Source organism: Microcebus murinus, chromosome 5 (genome assembly GCF_040939455.1).
Source record: "Microcebus murinus isolate Inina chromosome 5, M.murinus_Inina_mat1.0, whole genome shotgun sequence".
Lineage (NCBI taxonomy): Eukaryota > Metazoa > Chordata > Mammalia > Primates > Cheirogaleidae > Microcebus > Microcebus murinus.
The window spans coordinates 20,599,881-20,624,816 of NC_134108.1; the positions used below are offsets into that span (position 1 = coordinate 20,599,881).

At 37.7% G+C, this 24,936-nt stretch overlaps 1 protein-coding gene and 2 pseudogenes across 3 annotated transcripts in view; 1 reads left to right on the forward strand and 2 right to left on the reverse strand.

Annotated features, from left to right (window-relative positions):
• Nucleotides 1-24,936, reverse strand: part of PHACTR2 (phosphatase and actin regulator 2) — a 249,735-nt gene that overhangs the window by 135,113 nt on the left and 89,686 nt on the right. The window lies entirely within an intron of this gene.
• Nucleotides 7,993-8,179, reverse strand: LOC142871251 (uncharacterized; annotated as a pseudogene).
• Nucleotides 12,777-13,050, forward strand: LOC105864575 (small ribosomal subunit protein eS27-like; annotated as a pseudogene).

Consider the following 24,936-nt stretch of genomic DNA (forward strand, 5'->3'; position numbering starts at 1 on the left):
TTCTATCTATGTTTATCTAAAGCCTTGGATCTCAAACCTCAGTTCATCTCTGTCTTCCATTACTACCTAAAGGACTCATCCTCCTTCAAGGCTTTACATTCTATGTCTACTTGGGTTGAGCAACTCAATATCTGGCATCCATTTCTCCTATGTTTTGTCTTCTATGGGGCATGCCACTTACATGTCAAGTCCTCTGGGTCCTTTATGTCAGGACATTTGATATGCAAATATATTAACACAGCAACTTCCTCAGTGGAACTCATCCCATGGCTGTTCTTCATCTGTCTCTCTCACTGGACCAAATGCCACTTGGAGGCTGTGTCTTATTGTAACAATAGCACAAAGTCAGGGCACAAGTAAGTGCTCAGTATTTACTTTTTATGTAAATGAATGAAAGAATGAATAAACCTAATCTGTATCAATGCACCATTTAGATGTGTGGGTATCAGAAGTAGGAAAAGGAGATTGAGGATGCATTAAAGGTGTTGTGGGCAGGTTCACTGTTAGGCTTCCCAGGAAGCAGTAGTGTCAAAAGAACACCATTTATAGATGAGTAAGTTTTTTAAAACTGAGAAAACATGGGATCTGAATATTTCCATAATCACATTTAATATGCATCTACTAAATACACACATTTTAAGTTTTTCATGTTCCCAATTAAAGCTCTATTCATTTCTCTTCTGAGGTTCCTGTCCTATATCTTTTGTTCAAAATTGATTTGGTCAAAATATAGCAGAGTTAAAGTTAAACAGGGATATTCATTAACTGACAAATCACTGTATACAAATGAACACACTGGAGAAAGGATTCTAGTTTCCTCTGCTTTTGGAGGAAGGAAACATTTGACCAGCTGAAGTAATACAATAAATGCTTCTTAACATTAAGAGTGGACAGATGCTAAAGTGGCCTTCCAGTATCCACACCACCATGCAATTTCCTCCCCTTCAAAGCAGGGGCACCTGTGACTTTCCTCTAACCAACAGAATATGACCAGGATGTATGTGATTATGAGTAAGCAGTTATGTTATGTACGATTGTAATCCCTGTCTTGCTAGGAGACATTTGCTCCCTGTCTGGCCTTGAAGAAGTAAGTTACCATGCTGTGAGCGGCCACAGGGAGAAGGCCATGAGGCAAGGAGCAGAGGGCAACCTCTGGCTCACAGCCAGCAAGGAACTGAGGCCTCAGTCTGGCATCTGGCATTCTGCCAGGAATGGAATGCTGCCCAGCAACCATGTGAGCCTGGAAGCATACCCTTCCTCAGTTGAGCCTCAGATGAGATCACAGCCCTGATGGACACCTTGACCGCAGCTTTGAGAACCTGAAACTCTAAGCAGAGGACCTGTTAAGCAACACTCTAACTCCTGACCCATAAAATCTGAGAAATAATTTATTTTTTAAGCTGCTAAATTTGTGGTAATATTATCATGCAGCAATAGATAACTAACATAAGGGGTAATCGAGATTAATTGCAAGGAAGGTCTATTAAGTAAAAACAGAGGGATGGAGGGAGTAGGATATATAAGAAGTATAATCCGAATTGATGGAGAGGTACCATGTGGAATGGGAAGACAACCCAGCAGCCAAGATGATCAACCTAGCACCTTCCCCATGAGTTCTGAGATAGCCACAGCCAGAAAATACACACTAGCCAACAGCTGAGGGGAAACATAGTTTACATATAAAAAACATTGTGGCTTTTAAGAACCTATAGTATATTTCATTCAAAATTATTATGCAAATAGTCCCAGACTTTCAATGAATGGTTCAACTCATGAGTTTTTTACTTTATGATGGGTTTATCAAGGTATTAAATGCATTTCAACTTACAGTATCTTTGACTTACAATGGGTTTATCAGGACGTAACCCCGCCGTATGTCAAGGAGCATATGTAATGGCATAGAAGAACTGTCCGCTTCCACCCAGCCTATCCGAATTGCAGAAGCAGTTCTTAGGAGGTCAGTTAAATCTGTCGGAGTCCAAAGTGTGAGTCCAAGCCCTAAGGACTATGACCTGTGATCTACTCTTGACCCTCAAACAGTTATCTGGACCTAAAGCTGCAACTTTTAGGCATCCAACTATGGGTAGTATACACATTATATATTTCTAATTATTATCTGAAATAAAAAGTATAAACTGAATGCCAGGATAAAACAGCTCATTTGCACTAGAGAGACAGATAAATCTTTTTTAAATAGGAAAAAGCTTATAGAATAAAAACATGAGAAAATATTTTTGTACAGCTGCACAATGAGTTTGCATTTTAAGCTAAGTGTGATTACAAGAGAGTCAAATAGTTTTTAAAAAGTAAAAAAAGTTTATAAAGTAAAAAAGTTACAGTAAGCTAAGGTTAATGTATTTTTGAAGAAAGAAATTTGTTTTTAATAAATTATAAATGCCTGATCAACACAGTTTGGGCATAAAGGACCCCCATGCCACACGTTAACATAACTCAGCAGGGCAAACCAGGGCCAGGCTCCCACTGGGGTGAGTGGAGGCTGGTGCTGAGGCCGCTTCTCAGCTCCACTCCCAACCCAGCTTCTTTCCTCTCCCTTCCAAAGTTGTGGGTTCCCAGAGCACTCCTTAAATAACACTCCACATGCTAACCTTTGTCTCTTCCCAGGGAATCCAACGTGTGAGAACCAACTGATAAACCAACAAAATGGATGACTCTGAAAACCATTTTACTGAAAGAAACCAGGCACAAAAGAGTACATCTTCCATGATTCCATTTATGAAGCTCTAGGACTAAAGAAACTAATATATGGTGAAAGAAATCAGATCAGTGTTTGCCTGACTGTGAGGCAACAGGAAGGATTTTTTTCTGGGAAGTGGAAATATTCTATATCTTGATAAGGGTGTGGATTGCATGGATATATGCAATTGACAAAATTCTGAATTGATCACTGAATTGATCAATTTACCAATCGTGGTAAATTATACCACGATTTTTTTTTTTTTTTGAGGCAGAGTCTCACTTTGTTGCTCAGGTTAGATTGAGTGCCATGGCATCAGCCTAGCTCACAGCAACCTCAAACTCCTGGGTTCCAGCAATCCTGTTGCCTCAGCCTCCCAAGTAGCTGGGACTACAGGCATGCGCCACCATGCCCAGCTAATTTTTTCTATATGTATTGGCCAATTAATTTCTTTCTATTTATAGTAGAGACGGGGTCTCGCTCTTGCTCAGGCTGGTTTCAAACTCCTGACCTTGAGCAATTCGCCCCCCTCGGCCTCCCAGAGTGCTAGGATTACAGGCGTGAGCCACTGCGCCCAGCCCACAATTTTTAAAAAGAGTAAAAAATAAACAGTAGGCACATCAAACTTGGTTCAAGTTGAACCTATGGTCATCCAACAATCAGAATATTTAAATTTTCACTGTGGTCAATCAAGCTCCTGTCATTTGGAACCTGGTAGTTAGTTATTTGAATCTAAGTTTGGGAATTAACAGGTCTGTTGTGCTTATCTTCTTGTGGACTGCAAAAAATAATAGACATACTTTTTCTGTCTGAGTCATTAACTAAAATGCTACGCTAATCAGGTATAGCTCCAGAGGCCCATGAAAAGTTATGAAATTGCTTCTTCTACGATGACATCTGCTCATTAATCAAAACTGGGTGCAATATTCATTCGACTACAATATTCGTTCATTTGCGTGTATCCTCATTTAGCATTGATGTCCCAGAGAATTCTAGATCAGATTACAAAATCATGAAGTCACAGACTAGTTATAGCTGGGAAAGACTTTGAGACATCCCTCAGTTTGCAGATGAGAAAGCTTAGGATCACAGGAGGTAACTGAGTTGCCAACGTCAGACTGACTCCATATCCCAGGGTACATCCCACCAAGAAACCCTTCCACAGTCTCTGTGCCTGTTCTTCCTTCTGCAGTTTGGCTTGGAAAAGAAAGGCAACGAAGGCATTTTACCCCATGATTCCCCCTTACCCCCACTGATGTTTCTTTCTCTATTGTTTTTTGTTGTTGTTTTGAGACAGAGTCTCACTTTGTTGCCCAGGCTAGAGTGAGTGCCGTGGCGTCAGCCTAGCTCACAGCAACCTCAGACTCCTGGGCTCAAGCAATCCTACTGCCTCAGCCTCCCGAGTAGCTAGGACTACAGGCATGCACCATCATGCCTGGCTAATTTTTTATATACACTTTTTTAGTTGGTCAATTAATTTCTTTCTATTTTTAGTAGAGACAGGGTCTCGCTCTTGCTCAGGTTAGTTTCAAACTCCTGACCTTGAGCATTCCGCCCGCCTCGGCCTCCCAGAGTACTAGGATTACAGGCGTGAGCCACCATGCCTGGCCTGATGTTTCTTTCTTTAACATAGTTTCTCCTGTAATCAGCTTGGGGTAAGAAGTTTAGTTAGTGGAATAAAGGACTCTTTGATCTTGACAGAAATCTAATTTTTGCCACAAACTAAGAGAAAACAGCCTATCTCCTGCCTCTCTGCTTTCTTCTGCCTCTCATATGGCAATTTGGAGGAAGCAACTTTGGTGAAAACTATATTTGATTCTCAATAGACAAGTTTTTCCCAGAAACTGAGGACATTTTATTAAAATTCCAAAGAACTTCCATTTCTATGGAGAGATAATAGCTAGTATGTGGTAATATGGTAATAGGTGTAAAGAAGTAAATCTGAAACATCAATAAAAAGTAAATCATAAATGTAAATACTATATTGCAATCATCTTTTTCTCTCTAGCCTCTTCTCACAAAATATGTGGCTTCCATACAATGAGTTGTAAATCTTTGCTTCAGATGTTTTCTGAGAGACATTTTCTCTCAGAGAGAAACATCTGGGAAAGCAGATAAAAGCAAAGAAAGAATAAACAATGCAGAGAAAACCTGTAATTAGTGACATTACATATTCCCTAATCATCTATTTTTTGTGATTTTTTTGAATATCTGCTTTATTGAGATATTCACATAGCATACAATTCACCCATTTAAAGCGTACAATTGAATGCTTTTAAGTATATTCATAGAATTGTGTGATCATCACTCCAATCAATTTTATAATTTTGTATCATCACCCTAATTAGAAATCCTGTACCCATTAGCATCACTCTCCATTTTCTCACAATCCTCCCCAACCCTAGGCAACCACTAATGTACTTTCTCTAGAAATTTGCCCGTTCTGAATATTTCATATAAATGCAATCATACATTTATCCTTTTGTGACTGATTTCTTTCACTAAGCATAATGTTTTCAAGAGTCAGCCATGTTGTAGCATGTATCAGTACTTCATTCTTTCTTATTGTCAAATCATATTCCATTGTATGGATATACTATATTTTATTTATGCATTCATCAGTTTGATTAACATTTGGGTTGTTTCCACTTTTTGGCTATTATGAATAATGCTGCTATGAACTTTGTGGACAAGTTTTTGGTGAATACATGTTTTCATTTCTTTGGAGTATATATCTAGGAGTGAAATTGCTGGTCATATGGAAACTCTCTGATTATTTAAAGAACTGTTTTCCAAAGTAGCTGTACCATTTTATAATCCCACCTGCAGTGTACAGTGTATGAGGGTTCCAATTTCTCCATATCCTCGCCAACATTTATTATCATGGTCTTTTTGATTATAGCCATTCTAGTAGGTATGAAGTGGTATCTTTTTTAAAAAAAATTTTTTAAAGCTAAGCCTAGAGATATATTAAGTAGTATATTAACATGGTTTTGATTTTCATTTACCTGATGGCTAATGACTATTTTTTCATTTGTTTATTAGCAATTTGAATATCTTCTTTGGAGAAATGTCTATTCAAATTCCTTGCCCATTTTAATTGGATTATTTGTCATTTTATTATTGCATTATAATTGTATTATATGTATTCTAGATATAACTCCCTTATCAAATATAAATTTGCAAAAATTTTCTCCCATTCTCAGGGTTGTCTTTTCATTTTATTGATGGTGTCCTTTGAAGCACAAAAGTTTTTAGTTTGTTAATGTTCAAATTATCTAGTTTTTAAAATGCTTTTAGTGTCATATTTAAGAAGCCATTGCCTAATACAAGGTCATGAAAATTTACACTTATGTTTTCTTCTATGCATGTTACAGTTTTAGCTCATACATTTGATCAATCTTGAGTTATTTTTTTTACATGGTATGAGGTAGGGTTCCCATTTTATTCTTTTGCATATGGATATCCAGTTTCCCTAGCACCATTCCCTAGCACTGATAAGATGGTTCTTTCCCCCATCAAATTGTCTTGGTATCTTTGTTGAAGATCAATTTTCTATAAATGTGAGCATTTATTTCTTGGCTCTCAATTCTTTTCTATTTATTCCATGTATAAACTATTCCCCCAAAATAAACTTTGCATGTGGGAAGCTGCACGAATTCTTTCATGTCATTAGGAAACTATGTCTTCAAAGCACTATATCAAACAGCCTGGAGATTTTTACTTTCCCATCTCCATAGTCTGTTAAGGTAAGGGGGGTTAGCAATAGCAGTGGGAAGCATTAAAAGCAAGAAGATGGAGCTTGCAGACAGAAGAAGTCAGAGCAGCCTTCATTATACAAGAGTGGAAAGACCAAGTGACTCACTTTGTAACAGCTTGACCAAAATCCAGAGGGAAACCTCAAAACAGCTCAAGTTTCTAAATATCAATCAGCTTCCTGATGCGTCCTGTGGCTGGCCTTGTTTACCAAGGGCCAAAGTTCAATTATAAGGGCTACCTCTGAGACAGCTGGGTCCAGAGGCATCCAGGACAAATGCTCCTGCCTTGTGGAATCAAGTGCAACTCTCCTGCCTGGGGAAATTTGCAAGGGTGGAGACAGCTGCTGGGAACACCTGGTGCTTTGCTGTTGTCTGCCAGGGAGCTTCCGGCCTCAGACTGGCTGGAAATAACACGAAGGTTCCTGAGAGGGTGCTGGGTCCTGTGCCTGCCCCGAGCCCATGAATTATCCTACTTACAGTGGCTGCTAAAAAGCGACTGAATTTCATAATGCTGTGACACTCACGCACACATTACCAGAGTAGACTGTCCAGGTGTGATAGCCAAGGCTTCTCTGCAGGTGGGCATCCTGCTTTATCTTACCCCCTGGGTGTGAATGTCTCTGCTTCCAGTAAAAGCACCTCAGCTCTTCTTACCTCACAGGTTATTTGAGAATGAGAGAATGACGGAGGAGGACTGCCCACCACCGTCAGCAGGAATTAGCAGCACAGTTGGATCCCCAAGACTCTGAGCTTTGTAATAAGACCTGAAAACTGACCCAGCATAGAAGGAATCTATCCAATGGGGAAACAAAAGCAACCCACATATGTGAACTCACAGATATCCACAGGTAATTCACATATCCCACAGGGAAAAAAACACAGCCTGCGTCACTTTGAAGAGATTTTCATTTGACAAATGCTGGCTCAAACGCCCTTCAGCTAAAATAAGCAGCAGGTACAGGAAAAGCAGCCACGGGCGCTGGAAGACCCCTGTCTCTCTCTGACGTCTCCAGGTAAAGTTTCTTTTCCTTGGAAGAACTTTAAAACATTTTTATTGGGGATTTTACACTTAATCACAAAATAAAACAAAAAAAATCAAATCTCGTCTCTGCTTAAATACACTTCAAGAAATGGAGCACATCAGGTGGTGGCATTCAATCCTTTTTGACCAAATATCCTGAAGTTCTCTAGAAAACTCTTCCCCATCCCAACACACCCCTGAGACACACACACACACACACACACACACACACGCGCACACGCATACACCCACACACACCACTTTCAGTAAACATGAGAATCGACAGGGTTTACCAACATTTTAAAGCCAATGCAAAAGCCTCATTCTTGCACCTCTTACATTTTCTCTATTTGAGTCTATTTCATATCCTCCTTATCTAGTCCGCCCCTCCCCCTTGTGCTTGAATGTCACTGTTTACAAACAGACACGCAAAAAGGAGCACCATCCCTTTGGAGGGAGGGGCCATACACTTGCAGACGGCTGTTGGTCAAGCACAGGCCATTTGACCTGCTCTAGATGGCTGTTTCCTGCATGGTGTTTCCCACAGGACTCTGGGAAGTTGCAGGAATATGCAGGCACAGACCCGAGGCCCAGCTTCATCTCCAATGTCATGGGAAGGGACTGTACATCACAGAACAGAGCTCTGTGCTCCCCAATGCCACTTGGATGGAGCCCGGGGAGAGGGACCTCCCAGGTGCCCACTGGCCTTCTTTGTGGCCCTCAAACACAAACCTGTGCCCAGATCAGGGCCTTTGCACTTGCTGCTCCTTCTGCCCAGAATGCTCTTCTCCCCAGATCTCTGCACCACCTTCCCTACTTCATCCAGGGTCTCTTTTCAGCTAACAAATCCTCAGGGTGGCCTTCCCTGACCCTGACATCAAGTGGAAATTCCCATGACATCTGTCTTTCTATTTTCCTTTTTTTTTTCCCCTTAATTTTTTTCCTTGTTTTTATCACAACTAAATTAAGCATTGAGAAATTTATCTGTCTCAATCAAATGCAAGCCCATGGGGGCAGGGACCTAGCCTGTCCCCTTCACTGCCACATCCCTACACTAGCCTAGGGCCTAGCACACTGTAGGTGTGAATGAATGCACACAGGTTAAACTGTTTCCATTCACTGCAGGAATTTTAATAGGAGGAAGGTCACTGGTTAATAGTAGGGTTTTGGAGTCAGGTTGTTTTGGTTTTGAATCTTGCTGTTACTTATTAGCTGTGTGACCTTAGCGAGTTTTTGAATCTCAGTTTCCTCATCTGCAACGTGGGGCTCATATTACCTATATCACAGAAAAGGACTAAAATGCATATTATGGTACACAATACTTAGTACCTTCACAAGAAGTTGTAATATTTCCTATTATCAATATAGGTCACCAGCAATCAGTCACCATAGAATGTTCTATATCTTAATGGGGACCTAAAATAATTCTGACTTTTGTGCTTTTTACCCCTTGCTGACAGCAAGGTAAAGCCTTAATCTTTAGATCTCTGCTAAAAACACATTTTAAAATTCTTTAGAAGCAAGCCTTACCCACTGCGGGCACTTAAGAAATGTTGACGATAGAGAACAATAATCATCATCATAAGACTGTTATTTTAGCACAAACATCACAAAGAATGAGAACAAGTTCTTTGCTGTTCGGAAACTAAGCTCTTGCGTTGTAGTTAGCATGCTGAGCATAACTTCATGTCAGGAGAGAATAAGGCTTTTCTTGCATATTTTTTTCAGGCTATTCAGATATTAGTGCTTGAGGGAAATTCCTTGAGAAGTATGTTGAGCAGACTCAAATCCTCCCATATATTTGTTTAAATTTAAAGCTGAGGTCAGAGTGCACCTGCCCTTCTTGACATTTCAAGAAAAGTGGAATTCTAATTATCTTCTGTATTTGTTCCACGCACACAGGGGACTCTACCTAGTTCAGTGGTACGTCATGCAAAATAGAACATCTGCTTTTCAGTTATGTTTGAAGGATTAGGTTATGTCTAAATAGTCATCATATGATATAAAATACATGTATGTGTCTGCCCCCAAAAATGTCAATTAGAGCTTAGAGGGCTGCCACTCGTATACTATGAATATTTGGGAGCTACCAAGTTTAGTTATGCTAAAGTCAGTAAACTTTAAGGAGTTATATTAATGTTATATAATGCTTGTTCATTTATAAGTTTTAAAGTGGGATATAGTTTTATAATTTTAAAATAACCATTTACTGACATTGAATTTTAACAATGGAAATAAAACTCTAGATTTGTAGCTCTCTGAGGACCTCATTTAAGTCTAATCTATATCTCATCCCTCATCTATGATCTCAGACATATTAGATGCCTATTGAATACCTGTTAAAGGACTAGAGAACATTTGTTTTGATATAAAAGATTTTGTTTTTTTTAAAAGTATGCATGTTTAGCTGGGCATGGTGGCTCGTGCCTATACTCCCAGATATAATACTAGGAAAGCCAAGTCATGAGGATTACTCAAGCCTAGGAGTTTAAGACAAGCCTGGGCAACATGGCAAGATCCTGTCTCAAAAAAAAAAAAAAAAAAAAGAAAGAAAGAAAGAAAGAAAAGAAAAGAAAAGAAAAGAAAAGAAAAGAAAAGAAAAGAAAAGAAAAGAAAAGAAAAGAAAAAGAAAAATATGCAGGCCATTGTTTCTGACATGTTTATCTCTGTATAAATAGTTCCCCTGTTTTTCAAATCCATCTTCTATCTTTTTTGATAGTGGAGCAGTCAACACTTTAAATCATTTCTTTTATGGCTTTTGATATTAGTGTCATATTAAGAAATGACTTTCATACTCTAATGGCATGAAAATACACTTTAGGAAATTGCTGCTTCTGTACTTTTAAATATTTTTAGATGTGTATCTTTAATTCATCTGTAACTTATTTTTGTATATGGTGTGAAATAAGGGTATAGAGTCTTTTCCAAATCGTAAAGTATTAATGCCAACACTGCTTATTAAACTATTTATTCTCCATTGATTTAAAGAATGACCTGTAGAACATAAAGAACAACATCTGTATTCTCAAAAATGGGAAAGACAGAGAATTATAAATACCAGCATAATTATTCTTAATATAGTCACTGGAAGTTTTTTCCTTACTATGAGAAATCCATCCATCTGAAATAGAACCTTGTCAAACACTTTACGACCTTCACAACTTTCTTTTAGCTTGGGAATGCCAGACCTACAGCGTAAAGTGAGAAATAGCATTTTTGAACATAAAGTCTAACTTTAAATAAATAACCTGTTACCTTGCATTATAATAATAAAATAAGCCCAAAATATTCATAAGCCCAACTAAATGCCATTAAAAGTCATATGAATTAAAATTGGTATAATAAAACAGATTGATAACCATACTACTATGTAAAATGTCAAGTGTATTTCAGGCATTCTTCAGCAAATAAGTTGAATTTTACTTTCAGTACAATGGAAAGTGTGAATTTACACTACCTCGAAGTATTAGTTATTATACATCAGTTCCCTAAAATTTAATTTTATTTAGAATTCTGTTGAGTTGCTTTTCTTTAATGACAAAAAAATTTAAATATTTTAAAAGCCTGAGGTAGGCAGATGCTTATTCTTTGATCTGAAATCATGCTGCTTCTAGTCTTTTTTGATATCCAGCAAGCAATAGGACATGAGTTGTATACAGGGGGTTATACAAAGGAGAAAAATGTTCTAACAGATTACTTCTTTCCAGTGCTTTATTTAATATCAATGCAACATAGAAACAGAACACTAAATTGCTGCTTGTAAACTAAATGTGCATTTCAAGTAAAACATTTAACATTCTAAAGAGCTAGATTAAAGATACCTAGAGGTTTGATTTTAAATGGTAAGCAAAGTAGAAATTACATGTCATTATCTAGATATATACATTTATGAGCTGCATGCATAGCGATTTTTATAGTTTTAGCTCTATTTGCCTCTAGTAATCTCACTGCTTTGTGGAACTAAATCTCAAAGTTCACTGAAGGAACAGCCTCCAGTGTCCATGCCTTAGATATAGATGAAACAGCTCATTATAATTAATTGACAGAACATTGTTATAATCAGTGACTTAACTCCACAAAGGAATGTTACTAAAATTTATTCAACTTCAAACTGAACTAAACCCAAATATTAATTATTTTTGGACTATACACTAACCAATTTTCATAAGTAACCTATTCACAATATGACCCCCATCTGTTGATTTAAAAAATTTTTTTCTAAATTAAGCCACTAAAATATTTTCCAAATAGAAGCGATGCTAAATTTGGTTTGAGATTATGACTGCTCCAATACACTTCTGAAGCCAATCAAGGAGTCAGGGAGTAGGTTATTTATGACATATTTTGCCCTTAAAAAAGAGCTGTTTAAACAGAAATTTGTATAAATTTGCTCACCAATGATATATGTCTATAAAATAATAATGTACTCAATTCATTATTATATATGAAATATATAATATTGTTAATATAGTTAATTCCAAAATAATTTAGGATAAAATCACCACCAGAAATATAATTCAAATCAAGTCTTTTCGATTGCATGAGCCATCTTGGTGCTCATGAACAATTTCCAAGCAAATTAATAGGGAGTTGCCAAACCATTATTAGTTTGCAATGGCTGCTGTACCACAAACTGGGTGGCTTAAACAACATAAATTCATTGTCTCACAGTTCTGTAGGCTAGAAGTCCCAAGATAACAGTGTGGGCATGATGGCCTGTGAGGGAGAAACTGCCCCATGCCTCTGTCCTAGCTTCTGGTGGCTTGCTGGCAATCTTTGGCATTCCTTGGCTTGTAGAAGCATCATCCAAATTCTTGTCTTCATCTCCACATTGTGTTTTCCCCATGTGGGTGTCTCTGTGTCCAAATTTTCTCTTTTTATAAGGACACCAGTCATACAGGATTAGGGCTCACCTAATGACCTCATCTTATTACATCTGCAACAACCTATTCTAAATAAGGTCACATTCTGAGGTGCTAGGGGTTAGGATTTCAACATACAAATTTTGGAGGGGCACAACTGATCACTATTTTTAGATTCTCAAAGTGTTTCACAAAGCAAGCCTACTTGCAATTCAGACCATAAAGAACCGTTCCCTAAGAACCATGTGGTACAGAAGCTGGGCCTTCGAAAATAACAGCATATTGATTGAAATCCTATTTATTGCACAACAGAATAAATAAGATCAGTGTATCCTGACCTCACCTAGGTCTAGGGATATAGTATGTGAAAAGGAAACGACATTCTGAATCAAGGACCAAGTATGATTAGAAAGGTGCTACAGCCTTTCCCGTGGTGACAGCCTTCTCACGAGAACATGCCTCTCGCAAAGGATGTCCTTCATCCCTTTCCAGAAGAGGAGAAGAGGAAACACAACAAGAAGCGCCTGGTGCAGAGCCCAGATTCCTATCTCATGGATGTGAAATGCCCAGGGTGCTATAAAATCACCACAGTGTTTAGCCAGGCACAGACAGCAGTTTTGTGTGTTGGTTGCTCTACTGTCCTCTGCCAGCCTGCAGGGGGAAAAGCAAGGCTTACATACAGAAGGATGTTCCTTCAGAAGGAAGCAGCACTAAGTGCCCTGCTCGAATGAATGGGAAACCATCCCAATAAACTAAACACATTTTGGATTTAAAAAAAGAAAGAAAGGTGCTACAGTGCACTTAACCCTAGTGCAGCTACTTACAACTCAACTTTCTGCAGCCTTTGGCCACACATGGGTGGGATAAACGCTAGGACCTAGGCACGTGCATAAATATCTAGGCATTCTTTAGTATAGCAAGAAAAAAATGTGCACAGAACTAAATTGCATTTAAGCAGCTTGTGTTAGTTTCCTGTGGCTGTCATAACAAATGATCACAAACTTAGTGACTTAAAACAATAGAAATGGATCCTCTCACAGTTGTGAAGTTAGAAACTGGCAGAGCCATGCTCCTTTTGGATGCACTGGAGGAGAATCTTTCTTTGCCTCCTCCAGCTTCTGGTGGCTCCAGGGATTCCTTAACTTGTGACTGGAGCACTGCCACCTCTGCCTCCATCTTCACATGCTGCTGTAGCTTGCATGTCCCCTCCAAAACGCATGTGTTTGAAATTTAATTGCTATGGTAACGGTATTAAGAGGTGGGACCTTTAAAAGGTGATAAACCCATGAGGTCTCCACCCTGCTAAGAGGGACTCATGCTTTTTCTTTAAGGATTTATTCTATTCTGTTTGACTGATTGTCCTGGTTAACTTTGCTCATCTGTCCATCATTTGGGTCTCAGCCCAAAAGTCACTTTTCCAGGAAGTATCCTCGACTCAGCAAATCCATTTGACGTCTTTCCTATGGGAATTCATAGTGCCAGGTACTAATCTAGCCAGATAGACAAATAGGAAATTAAAGTAGTATAATGAGGATACAGACACAAGTGACTTAAAAATGGGGATATAGTCGGAGAAATGTGCCCTTAGATAATTTTGTTGTTGTGTGAACATCATAGAGTGTATTTACACAAACACAGGTGGAATAGCCCACTACACACCTAGCTATATGGTGTAGCCTACTGCTCCCAGGCTATGAACTTGAATAGCATGTTACTGTACTGAATACTGTAACTAGAACACAATAGTAAGTATTTGTGTATCTAAATATAACTAAACACAGAAAAGGTACAGTAAAAATACAATATAAAAGATTAAAAATGGTATACCTGTACTGGGGCAGTTACTATGAATGGAGCTTGAGTCAGTGAGTGAGGGTGAGTGACTTCGAAGGCCTAGGACATTCCTGTACACTACTGTAGGCTTTAGAAATACTATACCCTTAGGCTACACTAAATTTATTTTAAAATTCTTATTTATTCAAAAATACATTAACCTTGGCTTACTGTAACTTTTTAATTTTATAAACTTTTTAATTTTTTTAACTTTTTTACTTTTGTAATAACATTTAATTTAAAACACACAGTATAACAATGCAAAAATATTTTCTTTCTTTACATCCTTATTCTATAAGCTTTTTTCTACTTAAAATTGTTTTTAACTTTTTAATCATTTTTGTTAAAAACTAAGACATAAACACACACATAAGCCTTCTGTAATTTCCCCGAAAATAAGAGCTACCCATAAAACAAGCCCTAGCAGGATTTCTAAGCATTTGCACAATAGAAGCCCTACCCGAAAATAAGACCTAGTGATGGCCGTGGCCACGCAGTGTATCTGCACAACCCATGCATTTCCTGGAACGGTAAAGAAGACGAGCAGCCCTTCTCATCTGCCCCATCGTGACAGCTACTATCCCAGAGGTGACCGGAAAGGTGTGGGCAGCCCCACCAAGGTCGGCTCCCCCTGTCAGGTCCCGGCCATCCTGTGCGTGCTGCAAGCTGAGGCTTTGAGGGGAAAATAACACATCCCCTGAAAATAATCCCTAGGGTGTCTTTTTGAGGAAAAATAAATATATGACCTTGTCTTATTTTCAGGGAAACACGGTAGGTTTACACAGGGTCAGGATCATCAATATCACCATCGTCCACCTCCACATCTTGTCCCACTGGAAGGTCTTCAGGGGCAGTAACACGCATGGAGCTGCCATCTCCTATAATAACAATGCCTTCTTCTGGAATACCTCCTAAAGGACCTGCCCTAGGCTGTTTTACAGTTCATTTTTTTTAATAAGTAGGGGAGTATACTCTAAAAGGACGATAAAAAGTATAGTCCTACATAAACCAATAACATAGTCATTTATTATCATTATCAAGTATTATGTACTGTGCATAATTATATGTGCTATACTTTTACATGACAGTGCAGTAGGTTTTATTTTCATCAGCATCACCATAAACACAAGAGCAATGTGTTCGTTGCACTATAGCACTATAACTACAACAGCACTTAGGCAATAGGAATCTTGTTAGCTCCATTATAACTTAAAGGACCACCATTGTATATGTGGTCCATCATTGACCAAAATGTCATTATGCAGCATATAACTGTGTTGATAACAACAAATTGTCATCCAGTCTAGGAACCAGAGCACATTATCATTAGGGTAATGCTGACTTCCAATTTAATTGCATTATAATGAGAAAATGTTTTCTGCACCGAATTAACCTTCAGAAGTTCTTAAAACTTCTTCTGTGACTATGTAAATAGTCAATATTCATTTACATTCCATGTTGGCCTAAAAGCAATGTATATCTATTGGTTGGGCGCACAGATCTTGATGAACTAGATCAGGCTTGTCAATTGCCTTATTAAAATCACCTCTATCCTTGTTCGTGTTGGGGTTATGTTCCATCCATCATCTGATGGAGAGTTAGTAATCTCTCCCACTATGATTCAGGTTTTATCATCCCCAAACCCGAAGACTTTTTCTCCAGCACAACTGATTCTTTTTGAAGGAGCCGAACATCATCTAGATACCAAAGGTAAAACAGAGGTAATCTACATGGGCATAAAACAAAGTGTGAATTCAAGATAATTCTCTTGTGCTCACGTCACTTATAAAGGGGCTCTGAATACATTTTCGAGTGTCGAATTTTTGAAATGTTTTGAGCAACGGTAGCCTTGTTGGCATAAATACAAACTCCCAGTGTGATAAACCTAAAGATTATATCTCTTGAATATATGAAGTTCTGTTATGTTTGTTTTACAATGTTACGTTACTATAGGTACACTTCATCCATTAATTTGTTTTGGAAAGGCAGATGGTACTTCATATTACTTTGCAGCAATTGTCATTTTCTGAGGCATATCATCAATGGCTCATAGGAGCAGAAAGATATAATTATTTCAAAAATAATTCAGGAAAAGAGTAAACACTGTTGAAAAAGCCATGCATAATTATGTAAATTCAACTGATTTTATCCCTTGGTGGGTTTTAACGCTACACCAAATAATTTTATTTCTGACAATTGGCCAGGGAGAAAATTATAATTGAAGAGGCACTGTCATTCATAGTTGTTAGGGAAGCTATTAATACAATCAAAATTACAATTTTGGAACAGAATAAATTATGTAAACTACTGATTATTAAGGACAAACATACAATTAAACAGGAAAATGGACAGAGTAGAACAAAGGGATTCATCCACTCTACTAGAGCAATGGACAATAAACACTATATTTCCCATATGCAAGAAATGTCTGTGGATTGAGTCTTCTTAAAATATTTGAAACAAAAAATTAGCCTGGCGTGGTGGCATACACCTGTAATCCCAGCTACTCGGGAGATTGAGGCAGAAGGATTGCTTGAGCCCAGGGGTTTGAGGTTGCTGTGAGTTAGGCTGACACCATGGCACTCTAGCCTGGGCAACAGAGCGAGACTCTCTCTCAAAAAAAAAAATGTGAATGAGGCTAAAATAATTATGCTGAACCACAAAAGGGTACATGTTATATAATCTCATTTTATGAAATTCTAGAAAAAGCAAAAACACTATATAATAACAGAAAGCAGATCAGTGTGTCCTGAAGTTTGCAGTATAGGTGAGAATTGAGTGAATATGGACAAAAGGAAACTTTTAGGGGTGAGGGAAAAGTTCTCTCTCAATAATGGTAGAATTTACATGGTTGTATATACTTGTCAGAACTCATCATAATGGACACTTAAAATGGGTGTATTTTATTGTATGTAGATAAATACAATAATAAAGTTGATTTCTTGAATGTGTATGTACAGAAATAGAAAAGCCCAGAAATGCAAAAATAAATAAATAAATAATTGAAGGAATATTTTAAGAAGTATGATGAATCCGCCCACTGAGTAAACACTTCTAACTTTTCCATTCTTTTTTCAAAATATGTTTTTTGTATTTTTTCCTAAGCAAATATGTATTTGAGAAGATTACTTAATATAAAATGAAAAATTAACTCAAAACTGGTATACCTAGCTTAATCAAAAATATGTTTCTAGTATTTGAGATAATCTCAGATGTCCTGGGGCCATGTTCCATTTAGCTCTATGTGAGAATCTATGTGCACTGCAACCTGGGAGACCATTTTTTGTTACTTGTTTCTGTCCCTTATTATTGTCAGAACTCTTACAGAAAAGTGATCAAACCATTGCAATGACTTTCTATTCTTCTTAGAGTAACAGCCAAAGATCTCCCAGGGGGATACACGGCCTGCCATGAGCCCCAACCCTGCCCTATTTAATTCTCCTCCCGGAGACTCTGTTCCAGCCTCACAGGCCTCTTCTTTTCTCTTCTCTGAAGAACATATTCCTCATTCAGAGACTTGCTATCTCCTCCATCTGGAATGCTCTTTAAATTAATAAATCACCACAGTCATCGTCATCATCATCATCATTGTCATTATAAGCAAGACGAATAATTGTTTCACAGTTTATTGCCTTGATCAGCATCTCCAGGTGGATAATATTTGGTCAGCCACTGGGCAGGTTCTACCTTCAGTAGTTTCCTTAATTTCTGTTTCCAAATGATTTGCAAATCCAAGTTCATGAGTATAGGTCACTGGGAATGGCAGAAAATCTTCTGTGGCTTTGCCAGATGGTATTGGATACTCAAAACAATCAGAGACCCAAGGAATTTTGCGATTTCAACCACTCCACAAAAACACTGCCATTTCATTATTTTGATAAAAAAAAAAAAATTCCTTTGAGACGGAGTCTCGCTCTATCATCCTGGGTGGAGTGCAGCGGTGTTGTCATAGCTCATTGCAACTTCAAACTCCTGGGCTCAAGCAGTCCTCCTGCCTCACCCTCCTGAGTAGCTGAGACTACAGGTGCTCGCCACCAGGCCTGGCTAATTTTTCTACCTTTAGTAGAGATGGGGTCTTGCTCTTACTCAGGCTGGTCTCAAACTCCTGAGCTCAAGCGACCCTCCCACCACAGCCTCCCAGAGTGCTAGGATTATAGTGTGAGCCACTGCGCCCCACCAAAGAATTTTTTTAATTGCAATTTCTGTTTCTCTTACTTTACTCTGTAGATTCATTATTTTTTTTTAACTATCCTTTTTATAGCATCACGTATATGCATGCCTTTATTCCTGGTATTTTTTTTTTTTGCCTCTATTTCCTTTTAAACCACAGGGATCACTGAATTTGTATTAATAACTGCCTATCAAGTGCCCAGTAATACTATGAGTTATGTCTCCTTTTGCTGCAAGGAAGGCCTCACTCTCCTCTCCATCTTTACTGAAATAATTTATCAACTATACACTAAAAATATTATTGTGATCTTGTTCTGGAATCATTAGATTGTTTTTACCAGAAATGCCATTGTCTTTGTTTGAAATTGGCATGAGAGCTTTGTGGCGGGCTGACACTAAGGTGGTCCCATGATTACTGTCCCCTGGTATTCATGCCTATGAGTCATCCCTTCCCTTAAGGATGGGTACAACTTGGGACTTGCTTCTAACCACTAGAACGTAGCAAAGGTCATGGGTGTCACTCTCATAATTACATTATTTTATATGCCATAGGTGATGACATAGTTCTCCTGTGATTCTGCCATGTTATAAAAGACTCCCATCTCCATAGCAGATTTGCTTTAGCATTTTGCTCTTCTTGCTGGCTTTAACGAAGCAAGTGGCCATGAGTGCTGCAGCTGCAAAGAACTGAATTCTGCCAACAACCTGAGTGAGCTTGGGACCAGTCCCTTTTCTTCAGTCAAGTCTCCTGGTGAGACCCATGTCCTGGCTGACACCTAGATTCTAGCCTTGTAGAGGACCCAGCTAAGTTGTGCCTGGACTCCTGGCCCAAAAACTGTGAGATAACTAATATGTTTTAAGCTGTTAAATTTGTGATAATCTGTTATGCAGTACAGAAAATGAATATACTTATATTTGGCAAAGTTTTATTACTGAGAACATATTGAGGACTAGGAGAAGAACTACCAGTCCAAGAAAATCTAAATATCACTGTTATGTTTCCTACACTCTTTCCTTTCCATTCCTTCTTTCTTTCTTTTTTGTTTTCTTTTCTTTTTTTGGCTACGAACAACATAATATGGTTAACTTAAACAGACAAGGCATTAATTGGAAGGATATTGGGTGGCTCATGCAAGAGGGCAAGAGCAAGGGAAGAAACTACAGCAAGGATCCCTCAGAAGAACCACTTGCTTAGGACACCATCATTTGCACTGCCACTGGTCAGGCATGCCGCTGAACTCCACAGCCCCTGGACATTCCCTCCTTGCCGCTGAGCACCACCATGTCTCTGCCACCATGACAAATCTCTAACAGATCCTTTCCTTCAAGGCACCCCTCGGGGTTGAGAATCTGGATTAAGATCCTTTGAGGATAACACCTAGGCCACGTGCCCAAGTGCTAACAGCCAGGAGATGGCAGGAGAGGACACGCTGCACTTTCTGCTAGAATTATATTCCTCCAAATGAGAAAGGCAAGATAGGAGGCAGCCAGAAAAACTTGACATTTATACTTTAATGAACTACTTTGAATCCATTCATCTTTTATTGTGAATTTGGTATATATCATAGCCCAGTTGAAATAAGAAGGAAGAAAATTTCACAAGGAAAATACCATGTTTCCCAGAAAATAAGCCCTAGCAGGATTTCTAAGCATTTGCGTAATATAAGCCCTACCCCGAAAATAAGACCTAGTGATGGGCGTGGCTACCCAGAGTATCTGCACGACCCATGCATTTGGTCACAGATGTAAAGACGGCGAGAGCCCTTCTCATCTGCCCCATGAGAGCTCTGCTGCTCAACATGAGAGATTAGGGCCAATAGTTCTAAAGGAAATAGAGCTACAAGAAATTCAGAATGGAATTCGGGGTTTGGAGAGTTATGATGATGATGTTCCAGAAGAAGATGACTGAACTATATTTGAATAAATGTAGATTGTTGTACTGCACTTAAAAAAAATAACATCCCCTAAAAATAAGCCCTAGGGTGTCTTCTTGAGGAAAAATAAATATAAGACCCTGTCTTATTTTCAGGGAAACATGGTAATAACACACTAATGACCTGACAATTCATTGCTCATGACAAAATGTACCCTGGTGAATACATGTTACCCAAGATGAGCTAACACATAGGCAATGCAGCACAATTCACAACTGCAAAGTTGTGGAAAGAACCCAAGTACCCATCAATTCATGAGTGGATTAATAAAATGTGGTATATGTATACCATGGAGTACTATTCAGCTTTAAGAAACAATGGTGATATAGCACCTCTTGTATTTTCCTAGATACAGCTGGAACCCATTCTACTAAGTGAAGTATCTTAAGAATGGAAAAACAAGCACCACATGTACTCACCAGCAAATTGGTATTAACAGATCAACACCTAAGTGGACATATAGGAATAACATTTATCGGGTGTCAGGCAGGTGGAAGGGGGGGGTGGGGATGGGTATATACAAACACAATGAGTGAGGTGTGCAACGTTTGGGGGATGGTCACGCTTGAGACTCTGACTCGAGGGGGGAGGGGGACATGGGCAATATATATAACCTTAACACTTGTACCCCCATAATATGCTAAAATAAAAAAATATATAAAATATATATGTAAAAAATTTTAAAAACCATGAAAATAATTAAGAAAGCATGAGATTTCTATGTAAATCATAATGTATCTTCTAAATTTGTGAATCAAATAGTTTAATTACATTTTTCTTGGAAACCAACTGCCTACAGACTGCCTGATAGACCACAGATGACCTTAAGTGATTTATTGACTGCTCTCTGAGAAACACTGACATAAAACATTCAGAAGTAGGCCTCTACACATATATATCAAAGGTGATACTTCATGATGAAGTATTTGGTTACAGAAAAGAAGTACATATGACCAGGACAAAACAAAACAAATTAAAACAATAATTAGAAATGATTTTTTTACCTATTGAGTTGCCAAAGATTTAAAAGTCTGATATTAATTGTTGCTGAGGTTGAAAAAGAGGCACTCATACATTCTCTGTGGGGGCATAAATTGTTAGGAACATTTAGAAGGACAGCTTGGTAGTATCTGTCAAAATTTTAAAACCATGTATCTTTGATCCCACAATTCCACTTTGATGAAGTTTTCCTACAGACATTATTTAAATGACTGAAGATTTCTGAAATGTGTGCTTTGTATTGCATTTTTATATCAGAAAACACTTGTGCACATACACTCACATGTTTTAAAGGCACCATCAAAAATGGATTAGGTAAATACATTTGAGAATAAACAGTGGAATAGTATTTAAAATGTCCATACATCTCCATATGGATAGATATCCAATAGATACTGTTAAGTGAAAAATCGTTGTTATGTAACAAGATGTATAATCCAACTTGTGCTAAAAATAAAAAGGAAAATAAATACTATTTGGAGATGAGATATCAATAATACTTGCCATGTGCAAATAAGAAAGTAGAGAGGATAAATGTCATACTTTTGAATATATTTGTCTACCATCTTAATAATAATAGTGACCCTAAGAAAAGTTCAATTTCCTTATAATAGATACATGTTCTGTGCATAGAAATTACTTCAATTCCTTGGGCTATCTAAATTAGTCTTTCCTTACTAGAAAACAAACAAACAAAAGACAGAAAAGATTTAAAATACTGATGCTGATTTTTAAAGCTGTGATAACCTGTTAATTTGTAGCTATGAGATCCCATGAGAAGGCCAGGTTTTATATTTGCTGCTTCAATGTGTTTCCTTTTCCACCCATATCCAACAGGCAAATATTTGTGGTATGCAAATTACCCAAGATTTGCCTGCAGCAATCTGCACAAACCCTGATGCACAGTCATCAGCTTGATACCTCATCACACAGATCCTGTTGTCTTTTATCACCTTGGGCATGAATCCAAGGCCCATTCTCCAGTGTAATAGGTAAGAGATAAATCATCTCGCTGGCCTCCCTATCATCTGACTCCTTTGTTGTGAACACTTATCATACGATGAACACAAACCGTAGCATAAGTCATAGCTGGCAACAAAACCTCAATATAAAAATCAGACCAGCTCATCTTCAACAAACTCTGGGTATATAAAACGATCTTTAAATATACATAATACTGTATAACAAAACTTGAAAATATAAGTTTCATTTTCAGCACAACTGCTCTCTTTTTTAAATGAACAGGACTAAGTGTTCCTATTCTGGCAGGATCAGACAGCAGGAAAATATATTTGTTTAATTATAGCCTTTGAAGAGAACGGTACATTCTTAAGATGTAACTTTCCAGAAGAGAACTTAGAACGTATATTATGACCTTCCTTGCAAGGAATTGTAATTCAATTGTTATATTTTTATTGTTGAATCATCTGCAAGGAAAAAAGAAATTCTTGTTCCTAAAGTTATCACATAGAGAAATGCCAATACAGGACGTGGGGGTTAACATTTTCTAGGCCATTTTCTTTAAGAGGTAATTTTACTTCCTTCTTGAAGACTTGTCATAGTACAATAAAAATAAGGCCTATAGACACATCTGCATTGACTAGCTTTTTCTAAAAGTAGAATGAAATATAATTATCATAGTTATTTCATGATATTGCCTTGTTAAGTAAAATATTTGCTTCTAAACCAGGACTGTTTTTACTTTAATCTTAAACCTATATTTCATCTTTAAAAGTTCATCTTAAAAATAATTGAACATCCATATCCAAAGAAATGAATCTAGATACAGATATTACACTCTTCACAAAAATTAGCTCAAAATCAATCGTGGACCTAAATATAAATGACAAAACTACAAAACTCCTAGGAGATAACATAGGAGAAAATCTAGGTGAACTTCCGTACGACAATGACATTTTAGATACAACACCAAAGGCATGATTCATGAAAGAAATAATTGATAAGCTGGACTTCATTAAAATTAAAAACTTCTGCTCTGTGAAAGACAATGTCAAGAGAATAAGAAGATAAACCACAGATTTGGAGAAATATTTGCAAAAGACGTAGCTGTTAAAGGATGGTTAGCCAAAATATACAAAGAGCTCTTAAAACTTAACAATAAGAAAGTGAGCAACTCAATTAACAAATGGGCAAAAGACCTGAACAGACACCTTACTAGAGAAGATACACAAATAGCAAGTGAGCATGTGAAAAGATGTTCAATATCATATGTCATCAGAGAATTGCGAATAAGATACCACTACACATCTGTTAGAATGACCAAAATTCAGAACACTGACACCACCAAATGCTAGCAAGCATGTGGAACAACAGGAACTCTCATTCATTGCTGGTGAGAATGCAAAATGGTATAACCACTTTGAAAGATAGTTTGGCAGTTTCTTATAAAGCTAAACAGCCTCTTATCCTATGATGAAGCAATTGTACTCTTTGGCATTTCACCAAATAAGCTGAAAAATTATGTTCATAAAAAAACCTACACATGGATGTTGATAGCAGTGTTATTCATAATTGCCAAAACTTGGAAGCAACCAAGATGTCCTTTAGTAGGTTAATAGATAAATAAACTATGAAACATCCAGACAATAGGATATTATTCAGTGCTAAAAAAGAGATGAGCTATAAAGCCATGAGAAGACATGGAGGAACCTTAGATGCATATTACTAAGCAAAAGAAGCCAATCTGAAAAGACTACATGCCGTGTGATTCCAACTATAAGACATTTGGAAAAGGCAACACAACGGAGACAGTATAAAAATCTGTCATTTTGGGACATTTTGGGGCAGTGGGGCTGGTCAGGGAGTATATGAGAATTCTCCGTACTTTCTAATCTATTTTGCTGTAAATCTAAAACTGTTCTAAAAAATGAAGTTTATAATTAATTTTTAAAAAGTCAAACAAAAATATTTGTCTATATTTACAAATTCTAGCCCAACTATCTGAATGAATTGAGGGAGTGTCTAAATAATTTTTTTAAATATAACTTACATATTTAGATAAAATATAGATACTCAGGATAAGGCATTAAAAACATACTTATTCTCCCCAAAATAGAAGCAGCTTAAAGAACAATACTACGTGGACCTCAAGGAAGCAGCCTTCTCTAGGTGAGTTTTAGCCAGTGCTTGAGACAGGGGAAAGAAAATAGCTTAAGGTGCTCGTCCTTGTGTTCATCCTTAACGTACTTTTGCTTCTCCGTTTCTGGAAAAATGCAAACAGAGCATCAGCTTACAGTCAGGTTCAGGGAGGGACAGACCGAGGTGGATTAGGGACCGGGGTCTGCCAGGGAGGTGAACCATTTCAGTTCCTTTCTCTGCTCCAAAGGCTCATCAGTACCAGTGTATTTCTGGCTTAATTCCATCACTACTCATTTTCCTATATTAGTTTCACATTTCCAGTATAAATGGCATTGTATCATAACAGAGATAGAGTCATAGCCCCAGAGATGGAACAAATTTGATCAAAAAAGGACTGTAGCCTAAAGACAGAATCTCGGGGCTTCCATCATTTTTGTCCTTTTCTGCTTACTCTGTCTCTACATGATATTTTTAAGAGTGTGTACACTTTATAAGAAGCTCAATAGTTCTGAGATGATCTCATTTCCAGAATGTACACAGAGTTCCAAGGACCAGGCTGCAAACT